Below are 17,876 nucleotides of genomic sequence, written 5' to 3'. Positions count from 1 at the left end.
AGATTGGATCATTATATTATTTGTAATCCATCTTGATGCTTTCATAGTGGAAAAAAGTGTAGGAATTGTCTTAAGGGATCACTTTTACCAGGGGTCCCAGTTTGGCAAATTTGGTCTAAAACCTTTTGGAAGTAGTTTGAGGCATCAAATGATGTTTTTTGGGAGTAACACTTTGTTGCTTAAGTAGTGCACTCCAAGAATTATTATACACATATGTACCTTTTCAGTGACATAAGAATTGCCTCAATCAGAGTCTACATGCAAAAGTTATGCCATATGGAAGTTGAGCTTCCTGATTTGACCACTATGATTTGAGAGGATGCCATGTTAGCCTTCATTACTCATGGAAAATGGGCTAGCCATGTGATCATGATGAAGAAGACTCTAGAAGAGTACACATTGTAGCTCTAGTTAATAGTTAAAGGAGTCAAACTTAACCACTATTAAGCTATCGAGTTATGTTAAACTGAGCCATTAGGAGGAAAAGGGGTTCCATTCTATTTGAGTGCATTTTGTTCCAAAAATGAGCAGAGTAGCTAAGAGTGGATAGGAGAGAGAAAATAGAGATGGTTCATGTATTGTAGTAGCCCATGGGCCATAGTTCTCGGTTCTTTGTAGCCGCATCCATTTCCATTTAGAGAAAGAGAGAGCAAAGTAACTTCAACGTCCAACTGAGTTTTCTTCTGAAAGGGTTTTCTAAGTCATTTCTCGTGTTATTGTGGTTTACGAGTGATTATTCTATTTGTTCTCTATTCTTTGCATAATTATAATTTCGTGCATGTGCAATAAAAACTATTAACAAATCCAAAAATCTAGGGAGAAATTATATCTCATGGTGTAAATTTCGATTTTTCTATTATATTTTAGTAGATTTGTTGTGACAAATTATCTAGTGGAATATCCATGACAGTTTATGGATAAAAAATGGACCCAACAAGTTAACCAAAAGATCATAATCACACTCTTCTTCCAAATCTTTCTTCTTACCCTCTTTGAACACGATTTCGTAATTCCATAAACCCTTATTTAGTTTTGGAGATGGAGCTAGGGTTGGGGATATCCTCTCCAAAGTTTATTAGGTCCAAGTCTTCATCCATCCTTTACCTATTCTCTTGCTTAACCAACCTATGTGTGTGTGTGTCATAACTTCTTCCTACATATATATTTTGTAACTTCCTCCTAACATTGTTCCGTAATTCAAATGCTCTTATTTAATTTTGAAGATGGAGTTAAGACTGAGAATATCCTCCCCAAAGTCCATTACGTCCAAGTCCACATTGATCCTTTACCTATTTCTTTGCCCAACCATCCTTCGAAAAATATCTTAATTTCTCATTCATAATAAGAAAATAAGGCTACATTTTGTAGAGGCTACATGGCCATTTCATGAGATACAAGAAGACATTCCTCTCAACAATTGATGAGATGCCATAAGAATAGTGATACAAGCACCAACTAATTTTGGGACAAAAAATAAGAAGGAGAGTTTGACAAAAAACTAAGAATGTAAGGAATGTTCGATATCATCTTTCTTCTTGTTGACCTCAACCCACCTTGTTGAAGTTGGTTTCACATGGAGTAACTAGAAGTCTCATTCTTCTCCCAAAACCAAGGACCCTCCTCAAACACTTTATGATAATAATATTATAAAACATAACATCCAAAAACCTGTGAAACCTATAGACACCTCACAATTATTTGTCCAAGTCAAGTGGATCACCTTGTACAAAGCCAAAGAACAAGGGCAATAACCATTAAATTTTCATATGGCTACTTTTGATTTAAATATTGAGTGGATTCTTGTGACCTTTGGCACTAAGACCTCCACTACCAACATTTCTTATGATTTCTTCATGGCATATAAACTATGTAATACCCTAGGTTTTGATCTATAATTTAGTAACATCTATTTGCACATGATCAAAGGCTATAAAACTTAACTATGTAAATGGTTTCAAATATTATTAAAAAAATACATCACCATCTATAAACATACAAAGACAAGAGTTAGGGTGAAATTATACCACGAGAGGAGGGTAGGTAGAGACATTGAACCTTTTTATTCATATTTTGTCACAACCATAGTCGAAAAAGTTGAGAAAAAGGTGGTTATGTGAGCTTCTTGGGGAATCCATGTGTCATTTGGAGAGCATGCATATTTAACCTTGACATTTTAGTGGTTTTGAGGGTTCCTCATTTATTAGTCTCACTCATTATTTTAGGGGGTTCCTCCTTCATTAGTCTCACTCACTATTTTAGGGGTTCCTCCTTCATTAGTCTCACTCATTATTGGTGTTCTTACTTTCGAGCAACAAAGAACAATTATATTACTGAGAGCCTTTTTTGGTGGTCATGTGAGTTAATACTTGTTATTATAGCATGCGAAGATGATTGAGTACATGTATGCATTGCCATTGTTGGTGAATCTATCCATGGTTGAGAGTCTTTGGAGCTTTTAGCATTGATATTTCCTGATGAGTAGCACTGGAGCCCTAGAGGGAAATAGATTAGCTTAAGGATTGCATTACAATGAAAGGGATTCCTTTCCTTGGGTTGTGCAAGTTGAAGGGAAAAGAGAGTTGGAAGTTGAGATTATCATGATAATAGTTGAGTAACCTTGGTAGTTTTAACTGTTGTAGATTTGTGTGAGTAGAGAGAGGTTGTCAGTTATAGAGTTGGCCTAGGCACCCATCCCTCAACTCAAAGGTGAACTATTTTAAAGATTGAATATGAAATCGAGCCTATGGTTGGGTCGAACATCTGATGTCTATAGTCAGTGGATGAATCTTTATGAAGTTAAATGATTTCTATGTTCATCGTATTTATATTTTTTATTGTGTTCTTTAATGGTCATATATCTTTTATATGTTGTGTATGATAAATATTATTTGCACTACATATTTAATTACATTTCTTGGCATTTGCATGAGCTTGTGTATGTCATTCTTGTTTTCTTGATTTTCTTGCAAAATAAAGAATTGCTTCAGAAGTTTGAATTTTGTCGAGCAACAAATTTTTGAGTGCCTATGCATGGGTATGTTGTAGTTATGTGATAGGGGGTAACATGACACACTAGGCATGAAAGGTTATCAATGCAGATGGAGTAGGTGGATTATTTCAAACTACATCATTAAAATAAGGTTTAGAGGATGCTGACACACCTTTGTTTGCCACGCTTCCATGCATGAGTGAAACTATAAAGATAGTTAAATCCTTGCATATGTTATAGTAAGGTAAACAATTCCAATCCACTAATTATTTACCTTCAAATAAAATCCACTATTATTTTCCCATAATTTGCATCATGTGTTATGGATTTAGCTTTATATCAAACATAATATCTCTAGAATGCACCCACATCATCAGAGTTTCCCTAAGAGTGATTTGATCATGATTTTTAAGTATGTTTGGTGGGTTGGTATTTCTTCAAACACTTTCCATACACTCAAGTCATCATATACTTGACACATAACATCATGTAAGCACAAAGGCTTGATCGTAATATGCATGAGAATTACATTAAACACTTTGTGAGCAATCCTTTCAACAAACACTTGTTGTACAAGCTTCACTACCATGGATTTTTCAATAACCCAACTAGAACAATCTAATGCTTCAAATAACAGAGCCATAGACATAAGGTGGACCAAGACAAAAGTTCTAATCACCTTATGATCTTTGGTGTTTGATCTCCCTAACTTCTTCATAATGATTTGTATTGCCTTTGTACTATTACCCCCTAAAGGTGTAAGTTGTCATTTTTTAAAAGGGCCAAGAAAAGAGAAAAGCACGAGAAAAAGATAAAAATAGGGCCTAGAGTTTTAGCATTAAATACCAAGATTACAATTCAACATTGCAATTCAAGGAAAATGCAATGTCCAAGCCCACCAAACTATCACCAACCTGTGATATCTGCTTAGGACATATACAAGTCATAGGTGACTCCAAACCACCTTTAACGTTATGAGCTTGACTAGGATGCTAAAACTTTTATATGAACAACAAACCCATTGTTTAGGGTTTTGAGCTTGACCTAACCAATTGGTTCTTCATTGTCATCGAGGCAACGAAAAAATAAACAACCAAACCCATTCCTCTCCTTGTTGTTAGACTGATTTTGTTTCACACCCTCAACATGAAATCTATATCTTCAATTGATTTATGCTGCAAGGGAAGTGATTGCTACATTGGTATCCATAGCCTTTGTTCCCAATTTTAAAAAGTTATAAATCATGTTAATTAATCTATCTCTCTCTCTCTCTCACACACACACACCATGATATATGTATGTATGCATAATTTAGCTAATCATTTGAACCATCCACTTAAGGCATGTTGTTGATGAAGAAGTTCCAAATGTGGTCAAGTCCCTTGGGGTTATCAATGACTAAGGGTTAACTGAATTAATTAAGCCATCCACCCAAAGAAAATGTGATGGGATCCTTACTCTTTTATAGAACGTTTGGATGGAGGGTGGCTCAATTGTTAACCACCATAATGGTTGGTAACCTCAAGGGACTTGACCAAATAATATAACACTTGGTGGAGGGTAAACTCAAAAGGAATATAGTTATATTTGAAACTTGTGATTAATGGCTTCTCCATCAACAACATGCCTTGGGTGGATGGTTTGATTACTTAGCTATATTGGTTGAATCATCTGCTAAAGATATGTTATCAATGAGGAGACCGTAGTTCATTGGTTCAAATATGATAGATTTCCTTAGGGTTATCAATTTCCAACATGGTTGGCAGTGGAGCTACTCTCCATTAAGATATTTTAGGGAAATGTTGGGGGTGGGGCGGGGGGGGGGGGGGGGGGGGTGTGTGTGGCACAGGGGATCCTATAATGCTTTCCTTCAAAATAAATAAGTATATTTTGAAGAAAACGACACACACAAAAGTTTGACTAATGGCTGAAAATGAATGTTGACTTGAAACGAGTTTGCACTCACCTCATTAATAAACCAACTCTGAATTAAGGTATTTTTCATACCACACTTGTTGAGGTTATAAGTACCTTCAACTCACTATGACTAGTAAAATTGCTTTCAATAATATATAGGCTTTTCCTATATACATAGTTCCATGTAATTCATGCATATAAAACCCTTAGAAGCTTCACTATTGTTTATAGGCCGTAATGAAGGTAAAAAATTAGCATAGATTATATAACACCCTATCCAATCTAAATGGGTAAGGTTTTCTCTCTCTCGGGTCACAGTAAGGGCACAAAGATCAATAAATTAGTCTGATTTTACTACATTGGTGGTGACAACACTATTATGACACATGACTTTCATGTTTGTGTCCATACTACATCAAGAGGTCACAATCGGTCGACCACCATGTAAGTTGTGGACGAAGTCCATTATGATTTGAATTTGGGTCATCTTCACAACAATTACAATCACTTCACCACAACCCATGGTTTGCATGACATTTGGTTGGGTCCTACCTATTAGCAAGGGCCAATGTGTTGGTTTGGTGTTCTCATTTGCATGTTTGTGATTAATATAACAACATGTCAAACCAATAACAACAACAACCTAGTCCAATCTAAGATGAACATTGAAGGAGATGGTGATAATCTTCTTCGATTTGTGGTCCAATTGAGCTATTTCCATTTAAAAAAATGTATATGTATATACACATATACACTAGGGCTAAGGTAATGGGTAGTGAGGATAAATATCATTGAATGCACCCTTGTAGTTGCAAGTATTGTCGCCGCATCGTATCGTTGTCTTGCTAGGTGATGGTGTGCTTGTTACAAGCCTAGAAAATCCTTAACTATTTTTCTACTTCTCTTGTCTAACTTCGTGTTGAAGTTGCTTGCCAAGTCCTTGTGAGTGGCTCAACAATGGATCAAACCACTAGACTACACCTAACCAGGGAACTAAGAACACTTAACTAACCAATTTGTTTACACCAAGTCACAACAACAATCATTGACCTAATTTACCATCCTAATAATTCATTGTTCCATTAACAAAACATAACATGTAGCCATATATCTCTTTCATTACTCATTCACCAATACTGACTTAGCCATGCATCACACCATGCATCATAAACCACAACATCACAAAATATAACCATTTATAGTGCAAAACTTGTTTCATTATAGGAGAATAACTAACTTGAAAAATTAATAGTGAAGTCCATAAAACAATGACAATAACTAAAGTGTTGAGCTTTGTTAAAGGTGATGAACCTCAAGGTTTATTTACAACAATTAAGAAACAACCTTTTCACTAACCAAATTGTCTTCCACGAGATGGTCTATTATGTAATCCTGTAACTTGCACTAGCATTTACACCAATAAACTCAATTTGTCTCACAAGAGTAATCAAAATTGTCACACCCAAAACCCATTCTTAAGTCCGAATCAATTAACCAATCTTATGAAAAATGTGTCAAACAATTCAACAAATCGTTCAACCTCTAGTCATCTTCAAAATGAACTATACAATCTTGTTTTAATGCCAAACTTGCTTGTTCATTCATTTTTCCTTAAAACAAGTTAACACCTATTTTCATTAAAATCTAATTAACTCGATTCCTCTTTAGCTCATTGAGTGATCTTGGTCCATTTTTGAGTAAACCATTTCCTTATGCCAAAACTCATTTCAAAATAACTACAAATTAGAAGTTATCTAATTTCCATCTCCAAAAAATGTAACACCCTTCTTAATAAGCTATGTCATTTATCATATCTATTAATAACCTATATCATTTATCATATCTAACAAGGTTCTTGCACCATGGGGATAACTCCATCGTCAATCTCCTTGATAATGAGGAATTATGTCCCATAGTTCTTGCACCATGGAAATAGCTCCATCATCAATCTCCTTGATAACGAAGAATTATGTCCCATAAGATTCTCGATTCAAACCTCATTAAAAAAAACTGTTCATTACAGATTAGTAAAAAAACATGGCAAGAATAAAAACGTCTCAAAGCCCATGAACAACCAACTTGTGCCAACAAATACACACAAAATTCGTGAGTGTGGTCACACGAGGACCACTTTTGAATACCTCTCATTAATCATTTGTGCCTCAAGGATTAAAAACCACAACGACACTTGTTAGTTCCTGCGCATCCGTTCAGGCCCATTCCATGCTCATCTAACCAGGCCGCACAATCACTCGGGCTGTAATTCTGCTTCGCTCAATTGGACTCTCCAAGTTTCTGTTAACTTTCCAAGGTACTCATCTCTCTTTTTTCTTCTATAGGATTACACTGCTTCTGTGCATTTAAAGGCAGTAGTATATTTTTCTAAAATTTTCATCTGAAATAACTGCCCGGGAAAAACCGAATCCATTTATCACGATGGTTTGAAAGCAAATGCAACATCTTTAATATTATTACACGACGTTCTTCGACTTATTGCTAGAATGGTAAAGATGTTATTGGCTTTGAAAACCACTGTCGGTTCAGCCACTGCTGCGCTTTGTAAACTGTGAGGAGGAAGGCGCGCCCCTGTTCAGAGCCCCGTGGAGCTGTTGCTGACTTGGAGGGCTGCGCGCTGGAGAATCTGCCTCTGCGTGCCAGAGCCGTGGTCGACCTGCGTGGTGATCGTGCGTGGACTGGCGAGGAACCTGCCTCCGTCGTTGCTGGAAACCCTGTGCTGTTTTTATCTGAGAAAAAAGGAAGAGCCCTGAATCCGCTGCCACCGCTTATCAGAGAGAGAAGCTGCCAAGTGAAAAGCTGAATGAGGTATGGAGCGTCCCACCGCTGGTTGAAAGAATCACGCTGCCACTGTTGAAAGAACCACGCTGCGTGCCAGTTTGATTAGCAGAAAGCCTGTCTGAGTCAGCTGAAGCCCAGAGCGTCCAAAACAAAAGAACCGCTGGTTTCAAGAAAGTCGGGAAATTTTTTCTTTTGTTTTGTTTTGTTGTTGAAGGGTTTCTCTGGTTAAGGAAAAGGGGAAATTTTTCGATTCTGGAATAGTAACAGAAAATTTGAACAAAGTTTTTTGAAGGGGATCAGATTCAATTTTTTTTTTTTTTTTTTTAAACAAGCTCAAATTTTTTAAGGTTTAAAATTGTAGAAAGGAGTTTCTTTATTAAAAAAAAGGGCTCAGATTTTTTGAAGAGGAAACCAGAAATTGAAGAAACCTCTATAACAGGGTGGACAAACAATTCCTAGATGGTCAATCAAGCCTTTATTCCTTTCATGAATAGGCGTGTTTAGAAGTGCGATAATGGCATGCCCTTGGGTTTTTGGGTAAATTGAGGACAGCTTCACCAATGGAGGGTTCAAGTCTAGGTTTTTGCAATGAAAATCCTGTTATTTGCATTTCTCTTTGTAAGCAATCAATGCTCTGCAGCAACTTTTTGCACATCTAACTCTTGGTTAGAGATATTTGTTACATGAGCTAGATTACATAAAGATGAAACCCTAAATAGGGTAGAGCCACACTACTGAGCACAAACAAGGGATGAGCACAAACAAGGGATTACACACATTAATGCATTATTATATGATGAAAATACTTCAGACAATTACAGTGGGATTCACCTCTCTTAGATAGAGTTTGAGAGGTGATACTTGCCCAAAATCCTAAAAGCTAATAATGATTGAACAACTTATTGTTTAACGCAAGTCTCTACAATGACTTTATTACACATGTAAGCTTTATATTCTATCACTCTCTCAAGGCTTACAATGCTAAAAAACTCACTGAAAGCAAACACATCCTGACTACAAACACATTACTTAAAAACTAAAAACAATCTAATTAAACATTCTCCAGATGCTTCTTTGAACTAGTAAGACCTTCAATTTTCTCCCTAATTTCTTAGCTATTGTCCAAGTTTGTAGCATCATTGGATATTATTTTCACAGGATATGTCTTGTAATTCTCGTAAAGTTATGATATTGAACTTCTAAATCTTGCATCTCCCCTGAGTGATGGAGCAACAATCCCCACATGCATGTCTCATAATCCCAATGAAATATGGTTTTTTCAATCCCAGCCATCTCAACGTATTGAGCAACTATCTATCCTCCTCTACATCACTCCATTTCTTCAAAGTGCGGGCTGCTTAAAATGCAAAACTCTATTCTTCTTTAGTGAAGATACTACCATTGTCAATTTCCAGTGGATGTTTAGCGATGGCTACATCTCCTTTGATAACTACAAAGGCATGAGTTGTGTGACCTATCATCATAGATCTCTGATTAAAGTCGTCTTCAACGTTGGAACTTGCATCGATACTATTTGCAATATGATAATCTTTCCCTTTTCCATTAATCAAATTATTAGTTTTTATACCCTTAAACTCCAGCCAATAACTGATAGGCTTTTTCTCCAACAATATATTTTTCTAAAACTTCATAAATCTCTCCTTTCTTAGCTTGAAGCATAGCACATGATATCTTTATTATTGTTTGAAACAACTAGAAATCAGATCACTTTTGAAAATCAAATGAAACAATTGGAAAATTTCACCATATTATGTGTACATGCTTCGTCTCTTTGGATTTAGAGCTGAGTTTTGTTTGATGCCACAACCATTGATTCAACAATTGCTATACTTCCATTGGCTTGTGCAGAAGCTTAATTGTTATCCACAATGGTGAAATAGTAAGACCATGAGCATGTACATAATGTATAACAAGTGGAACACCCTTGATCAGATTTCTCTGAGAGATGAATTAAAGACCCACAACCAAAGAGATCCTTTTTCTATTTGATAAGACTGCGGTAGCTAAACATTTTGTTGTAGCATTTCAAACAATATGCTTGGTCAATATTTTGTGGCGGTGACTTATTTTGTGGTACTGACTCAAATAACACAGTCGCTTAGCGTTTCCTATATAGCAGTTGGCTTCCTTGGGAAGTGAATATTGACCCTATCAATCAATGGTTAAATGATGACCTCTTAAGCTTGAAACAATGGTTGTTTTCTTTCACGTGGGCTCTTCTACATGATGGTGTGGAGCTAAGGGCGCACTCTTGCGATTGGCATCTCCTTTAGATTGAACATTTGCTACAAATCTGTGGGCATGAGGTAGGTCGAGATGAGTGTGTGGGCTTTAGAGAATCAGTGGTTCCATTAACCTTCTTGCCGTGATAACATATTACATGAGCTAGGTTATGTAATGATGAAATCCTAGATAGGGTTGTGCCACATTTGAGCATTATTTTATTACAAAAATATTTTAGATGATTACAATAGTATTTACCTCTCTTGTATAGAGTTCAATATGTGATATTTGTCCAAAACCATACCATAAAAGCTATTAATCACTGAAAAACCTATATTTTAGCTTAAGTCATTGTGATGACTTTGTTGCACATGTAACTCGTATATTCTAACAAAATTTTGAACCAAAACCTCTATACTTACTTTTTCTCCGAAAAAAAGCAAAAATATGAACTTTAATTGAGATTGTTTGACTCCGCATTGGTTTTCTTGTTAACTCAACCTTGTTGGTTCACACCACAGGGCAATCAAGCTTTGATAATTTGGTGTTAGTGTCAAGTGATGCAAACTTGTTGAGTCTTGGGTCAAGTTTTATGTTCTCAATTCCACTATTTTTGAATGCATGATTAATCGCTCATAGGTTTGCAAAAAAAATAATTTGGTTATTTGGGTATAGCAATTTAAAATAACTTTTAACTTCAGGAGAAACATGGAAGGGTAGATCATGATCTTTCATATATTTCATTAGATCCACTGAAATTGGACAAATGTAGTCATCATAATAGTAGGAAAGTTGATCTTCCTTGATGGGTACCCAGACAAATCAAAATTTTCAAAACGTAGGAAAGTTGATCTTCCTTGATGGTTACCTAGACAAATCAAAATTTTCAAAACCAATCCTTTTGTGCTTTAAAGTTTTCATTTGTAGCATGCCTCGTAGTGTGTTCGAGAGATATATGATCTGCTTAGAAATATCACCTATTTCTTTTCGTTTTCCTTTAATGACTTTTTTCATCGCCCTTTAATCCATTATCAATTGTAAAATGGTTCCAAGTTGCAATTTATCTATTAGCCTACGCCAATGTTAGTGATTTCGCCTCCTGTTTGCGAAATTGCTATCAGAAAGAAAAAAAAGAAAAAAGAAAAAAGAGAAAATTCTTTTAACTTCCACAAGGCTAAAGATAGCCTATGGGATAGATTGCTTCCTTATAATGTCCCTATCCCCTTCGGCCCAAAGGGGCTATTTTGTTAGTCTAGAAGTTTCCCTAAGCTAGAGTGGGAAATTAAAAGGGCTTAAATTTAGAAAAAAGGGTGACATGGGTCCCTAGTGATAAAAAGGGGATAAAAGTCAATTTAAAATTATAAAGTAGTACCCACTCAAGTGAATTTTATAAAGTGAGAGGGAAAAAAGGAAGAAAATAGGGTGACATGGATCCTTAGTGATAAAAAGGGGTAAAAGTCACTTTAAAATTATAAAGTAAGACCCACTTAAATGGTTTTTATAAAGTGAGAGGGAAAAAAAAGAAAATAATAATAAAATAAATGGCCAAAATATAACAGAAGAGGGAAAAAAAGGAAAATAATAATAAAATAAATGGCCAAAAATGAAAATTAAGTTATAAAAGAAGGAAACGAGGGCTTTCCTCATTCATTCTAAGTGATTTTCATTTTTGAAGAAGAAACTCTTAGAGAGTTTGGAATCCTTTGAGGCTAGGGTTTGGAGAAAACCCTCATTGGGAAACTAGTTACGGTGGTGAGAAGCCCACCCTAGTTGGATTGGAGCGGGATCATCCAGGTTCAGCCATTGGGTGCATTGCTGTGGAAGAAAAAATGACATAGATGCAGATTTGTGAGACTTTGGAACTCACTGAGGTACTAATCTCTTGAATTTTCCATAAATAATTGTGCCATGAGATAAATTTGTAATTGCAGATCTGAAGAGTGAAGTTCCAGAGATATTGGGGTGCACTTCTCCTTCTATTGGTGTCTGAAATTCCCTTCGGTGAAATAAGGGTCGAATTGCATTGTGGAAAGGGCTATTGGAGGCTAAATTGAGGGTGTATAGTCCACAACAATTGCTGAACGAAAGCCTGAGAAGAATAATTAAGTGTGTGCAGATTCTCCTTTATTAGAATAATGCTATTTACTGTTTAATGCTCATTCTTAGAATAATTAAGTGTGTGCAGATTCTCCTTTATTAGAATAATGCTATTTAGTGTTTAATGCTCATTCTTATTAATTGTTTCTATTTTTATCTTTTTTAGCAGTTTTTTAGAAGAAAATGGTTCTTTCTATTTCCTAATAGAAACTTGATGTTTCTATTTCTGTAAATATCTCTGTATTATTTATTGAGCTTCATTTGCTCATGTAAATCAATTCAATTCATTCATTGATTATGGTATCGGAGCTTAGGTATTTTTCGGGCGTCACAATCTGCCATCACCATTTGCTTTTGTTGTAGCCCGTTGATCTGTTTGTAGACACCGAACAACTCTTTTGTTTTTTTGTGGATTGGGTCTGGATGCTGTACGTCAACGCGTTTTGGTGTAATCTGCGTAATTACGACTAGCGAGTTGCTCTGTAATCTGTGTAATTACGACTTCCTTTGTGTTTAAAAGTTCTGGTTTCGACTATTAGACTGACGTGGCTGCATCTCGTCGGCCATTGCTGCGTGCTTGGGTTTCTTAAGCACATTCGAAAACATCACGTCGCTGTTCTCTACATAATAATTCCTTATCCAGCCGGGAGTCAACGTCGTAGAAGAAATCTTCCCCTTTTTTTTCGGCAGTTCAGGCACGGGGGATCCATGTTTTTTTTTAGCGAGGAAATAAGTGGCGCAGGTGTTGAGAGGTCAAGCACTCGAGCCACTGAGAGGAAATATTAATATTGTTTGTTGCTGGTTTGATTAAGATCGAGATGCAGAGGGTAAACTCGGAATTTTTTTCCCGGGACGATTTTCTGAATCCCGCGGTATTTGTTATGGGTAGTATTCGAGCTAACTGAGGCTGACGATCAACGACGAAATCGCCAGCAAAGTTGTCGCCTACAAATCGCAGAACGCAGGCATCTATTATGTGTGAATTTATCAGTCCAAATATGATTTCCAGGGGACTCATTCGGCTCTGTTAACCACCTCGCAAATGGGTATTCGATGTCCTTGCCTCGTCATTTATTTGTGAACGATCAATGTCCGCCAGCCAAGAGCCAGGTGCCATTGTTAACATTCGGCTGAGTGCGTTTGCAGGTGTTTTAGGTGGGCCGTATTACTTTGACCGGGTGCAATCCGAAATTTCTCCAGGCACAGTGACAAATTTGTGGGAAAATCGTGTGTCGCTAGGCATGAAAGCGAATGTGTGAAAGAGACTGTTGTGTGGTGGAGTTTTTTTTACGGCAGACACAATCAGGTTTGAGTATCTTCGTTTGTTGTGGGTACTCACTTTTGGTAAAATATCGTGCTCTATATATATATATATTTTGAAACCGCTTTCAGCACGATTTTTGGTTCTTTTTTATATTAAACTAGTACCGGTCAGATTTTGTCCGGATTAGTCGGCATTTGCATTGAAATCTGTGCCGGATCCCTTTGGTGTTTTATGTGTCTTGGAAAACGTGCAGATGGCCTCGCTAACCAATTTGATGTTGGAAGGCAGTCAACGCTTTAATGGCACAAATTATAACCTCTGGAAACAGAGAATGTTGACCATTTTTAAATATAGGCATCTTGACCAGCTTGTTTTGAACAAAGAGCTCCGTCCTGGTACAGCTGGTACCGATCAAGATAAGTTTGATGATCGAAATCGAGAGGCTATTATGCTTCTCAAACTTTCTGTGATTGATGATCAGTTACTGCAGATTCCTTCCGGCAAGACAGCTGCCGAAATCTGGCAACATTTGAAGGAATTGCACAAGACATCCGACAAGAGCAGAGCTTTCTTTCTCAAGAATCAGTTGTTCTCCATCATGATGGACGAACATATGTCTTTACAGGAACATCTTAACAAGATTAAAGACATTCGAGATCAGCTCGAAGCCATTGGTTGGACCATGGAGGAAGAAGATATGGTAGTCATCACTCTGAAAAGTCTACCAAAATCTTATGAGCACTTCATAGAAACACTCAACATTACCTCCACTAATGTTGATCTGAAGTTTCCGAAGTTATGCACCAAACTCATGCAGCAGGATCGTTGGAAACAACAGTTTGGTAGTGGTGCCTCATCAGCCTCCTCAGAAAATGCTTTTGCTGCCAAATATCAGTCCTCTCAGTCCTTTCAGCAGAAAGGTTCTTCTCAGTTTTTTGATCCTGCTAGGAAGAAAAATGTGCAGTGTAATTACTATCACAAATTCGGCCACATGAAGAAAGATTGTCGACAGAGGATTGCTTCTGAACAGAAGAAACAGGGAGGGCCCCATCAAACAGTGAATGTTGCAGAACATTCCAAGTAGACAGAATCTACCTTTTATGCCTTTATGGCTAAAAGGTCTTCAGATCATGTCCCGTCTTCGGCCTGGTACATTGACTCTGGTGCATCACGTCGTTTCTCTCACAAGCGTGACTGGTTTATTGACTTCTCACCTTTCAGTGATTCAGTAGTATTTGACGGAGGTGAAGAGTACACAGTGGTTGGCAAAGGTACAATTTAGATCCAGTTTGGTGGGCGCACACTCATCTTCCTAAATGTGTACTATGTTCTTGGTATGGAAATTAATCTGTTAACCAGATTATGAGGAAATCTCCTTAGCTTGATGTAGTGTTCAGTGCGCACAAGTGCTCCATTATCGACAGGGACACTAGTCTTATGGTTGCTGTTGGCGTAGAGGATCATGGTCTATACAGGCTTCTTGACACTAGAGATTCTCCAGAAGTCAGGCTTCTTGACACTAGAGATTCTCCAGAAGTAGCTCTAGCAGCTTGTGTTTCTCCCATCAGCACTCTATGGCATCAGCAATATGGGCAACTAAACTTGCAGTATCTCTCTCAACTCTCTCGGGAGGGACTTGTGTTAGGGTTACCTGATATTCAGACTTAGCAGTTGGGAGTATGCGATGCTTGTCAAGCTGGCAAGCAACATCGGTCTTCATTCAAGGATGGAGAATCTTGGCGCGCATCTAAGGTACTCCAGTTAATTCATGCTGATATTTGTGGTCCTATGCATACATCTTCTATTACTGGTTGCAAATATTTTTTGCTTATTGTAGATGATTTCAGTAGAAAGATGTGGGTGTATTTTCTAAAAAATAAATTTGATGTATTTAGTATCTTTCAGAAGTTTAAATCCTTAGTTGAAAAAGAGTCTCGCTGTAATATCATAACTCTTAGGACAGATAACCAGGGGGGGGGGGATTTTGTTCTTCTGCTTTCTCCAACTTCTGTGATACTCATGGCATCAAACGTCAGTTAACTACACCCTACACTCCTCAGCAGAACAGTGTTGTCGAACGCCGCAACCATACAGTTGTTGAAATGACTTGTTCCATGTTACAACACTGGAACATTCCGAACAAATTTTGGGCTGAAGCAGTATTTACTGCTGTCTATCTTCTTAACTGGTCACCTACTCATGCTGTTAAGGGGAAGACTCTCGAAGAGGTTTGGTCTGACCGTAAGCCTAAGATCAATCACCTCAAAGTATTTGTCTTAGTTGCATATGTTTGGATTCTAGTTGCTAAGCGCTCTAAGTTGGATTCCAAAAGCCAGAAACTCATGATGACAGGGTACAGTGATCATCAAAAGGCCTATAGATTGATAGATATAGTCACTGGTCGTCTTAGCTTCAGTCGTGATGTAATATTTGATGAAGACAAAGGATTCTTTCAGTCTCCTCCTTCTTCGCAGTGTTCTGAGGATTAGCCTCGCAGTGTTCTTCTTCTAGTAGGTCCACCTGATGGGAGGGATGATGCAACATTAGTATTTGATGATGCACTACCTAAGCTTCCTCCAGAAAATAACCCCCTCTTGTTGCTTCTATTGTTCCTGAGCCTTCTCCATTTCCTCCTGATATTGGTTCCTTTACTCTCTGACCTAAATGGTGGGCTAAAACCATTGGTGATCTTCGGGATAATGAGCTCCTTGAAGGTAGAACTTCTAGACATAAGAGCAAACAACAATCTATAGTAAATTTTGCTCTTATGGCTTACCTGCACAGTATTTTTGAGCCTCAAACCTATTCAGAGGCTAAGGGTACACTTGAGTGGGAACAGGGTATGGAAGCTGAATTCCAGAGTCTTCAGAAGAATCACACTTGGACCCTTTCTGATCTTCTTGTAGGAAAAAAGCACATTAGCTACAAACGGGTGTATAAAGTGAAATACAAAGCAGATGGAACTCTAGACAAGTATAAAGCTCGCCTTGTTGCTCGAGGGTTCTCACAGAAGGAAGGCATTGACTATGAGGACCTTTGCTCCTACAGCCAAGATGAGTACCATACTGCTTGTCCTTGCCTTAACAGCTCAGTTCAATTAGAAAGTCAATCAGATGGATGTAAAGAGTGCTTTTCTGAATGGTGACTTATAGGAAGAAGTCTACATGACGCAGCCTCTAGGATTCAAGGTTGCCGGTCAAGAACAGAAAGTCTATAGATTAGTCAAAGCACTCTATGGTCTGAAACAAGCTCCTCGGGCTTGGTACATGAAAATTGACCAGTACCTCACAGATCATGGTTTTCAGTGGAGTCCATCTGATGCAAACCTGTATATCAAGCATACTGGTGATGATATTCTGTTTGTGGTTGTCTATGTGGATGACCTTATCATTACTAGCAATTCAACACATTTGATCCATGGGATCAAATAGGATTTGTGCAACACTTTTGATATGACAGATTTAGGACTTCTTCATTACTGTTTGGGGGTTGAAGTCTTGCAGATTGAGAACAACATCTTTCTCTCTCAGTGCAAGTATGCTAGAAATCTTGTGGACAGATTCAGAATGCAGGATTGCAAACTTGCCACGACTCCTATGGAACCAGGGCTCAAACTTTCAGCTCAGTCATCCTCACCTCTTGTGGATGAAACTTTATTTAGGCAATTAGTGGGAAGCCTCATCTACCTTACTGCCACTAGACCTGACATCAGTTTTGCAGTGAGCTACATTTTTCGCTTCATGTTAGCTCCTAAGGTTGATCATTGGATAGCAGCAAAGTGTGTGCTGCGTTATGTGCGTGGCACTCTTGATTATGGACTTCTGTACACTCGAAGTTCCGATCCTATACTTAGTGGTTACACAGATTCTGACTGGGCTGGTTTGGTTGATGACCATAAATCTACAGTTGGGTATGTGTTTAATCTAGGATCTGGTGCTGTCACCTGGACCAGTGAGGAGCAGCTGGCAGTGGCTCTCTCCTCAACAGAAGCAGAGTTTCGAGGAGCAGTTAAGGCATCTTGTTAGGCAGTGTGGCTTCGACGTATGCTTGCGGATATGCATGTTTTCCAGACAGGCCCTACTCCCTTGTTCTGTGATAATCAGGGAGTGCTCAAACTTGCCAAGAATCCAGTCTTTCATGAACGAACAAAGCATGTAGAAACCCATTGTCACTACATTCGCCAGCTTGTTGAAGACGGATCCGTTCAGTTGCGATATGTTCCCACAATAGAGCAGCCTGCCGACATCTTCACTAAGCCTCTTGGTCCTGATAAGTTTGTAAAATTTAGCGGGTCTATTGGTGTTGTAAATAGATCGAGCATTAAGGGAGGGTATTAGAATAATGCTATTTAGTGTTTAATGCTCATTCTTATTAGCAGTTTCTATTTTTATCTTTTTAGCAGTTTCTTAGAAGAAACTGCTTGTTTCTATTTCCTAATAGAAACTTGATGTTTCTATTTCTGTAAATATCTCTGTATTACTTATTGGGCTTCATTTGCTCATGGAAATCAATTCAATTCATTCATTGATTATCCTTGGCTTAGAGGGTGCAATTCTCTAAGAAATATCC

General features: G+C 37.7%; 1 protein-coding gene across 1 annotated transcript in view; it reads left to right on the top strand.

Annotated features, from left to right (window-relative positions):
- Positions 1 to 7,054: 7,054 nt before the first annotated feature.
- The window catches only part of LOC149183518 (P-loop containing nucleoside triphosphate hydrolases superfamily protein), a 112,152-nt gene continuing 101,330 nt past the window's right edge, over positions 7,055 to 17,876 (top strand). Inside the window, exon 1 of the mRNA XM_089417164.1 lies at positions 7,055 to 7,217. The gene's annotated coding sequence lies outside the window, so the exon portion shown is untranslated. The remainder of the gene's footprint in view (positions 7,218 to 17,876) is intronic.

This window comes from Pinus tabuliformis, chromosome 3_2 (assembly GCF_031772625.1).
Source record: "Pinus tabuliformis cultivar Carrire ecotype Pingquan chromosome 3_2, CPIR1, whole genome shotgun sequence".
NCBI lineage: Eukaryota > Viridiplantae > Streptophyta > Pinopsida > Pinales > Pinaceae > Pinus > Pinus tabuliformis.
The sequence above is the reverse complement of the archived record's forward strand: the minus strand, read 5'-3'. Positions and strand labels throughout refer to the sequence as shown.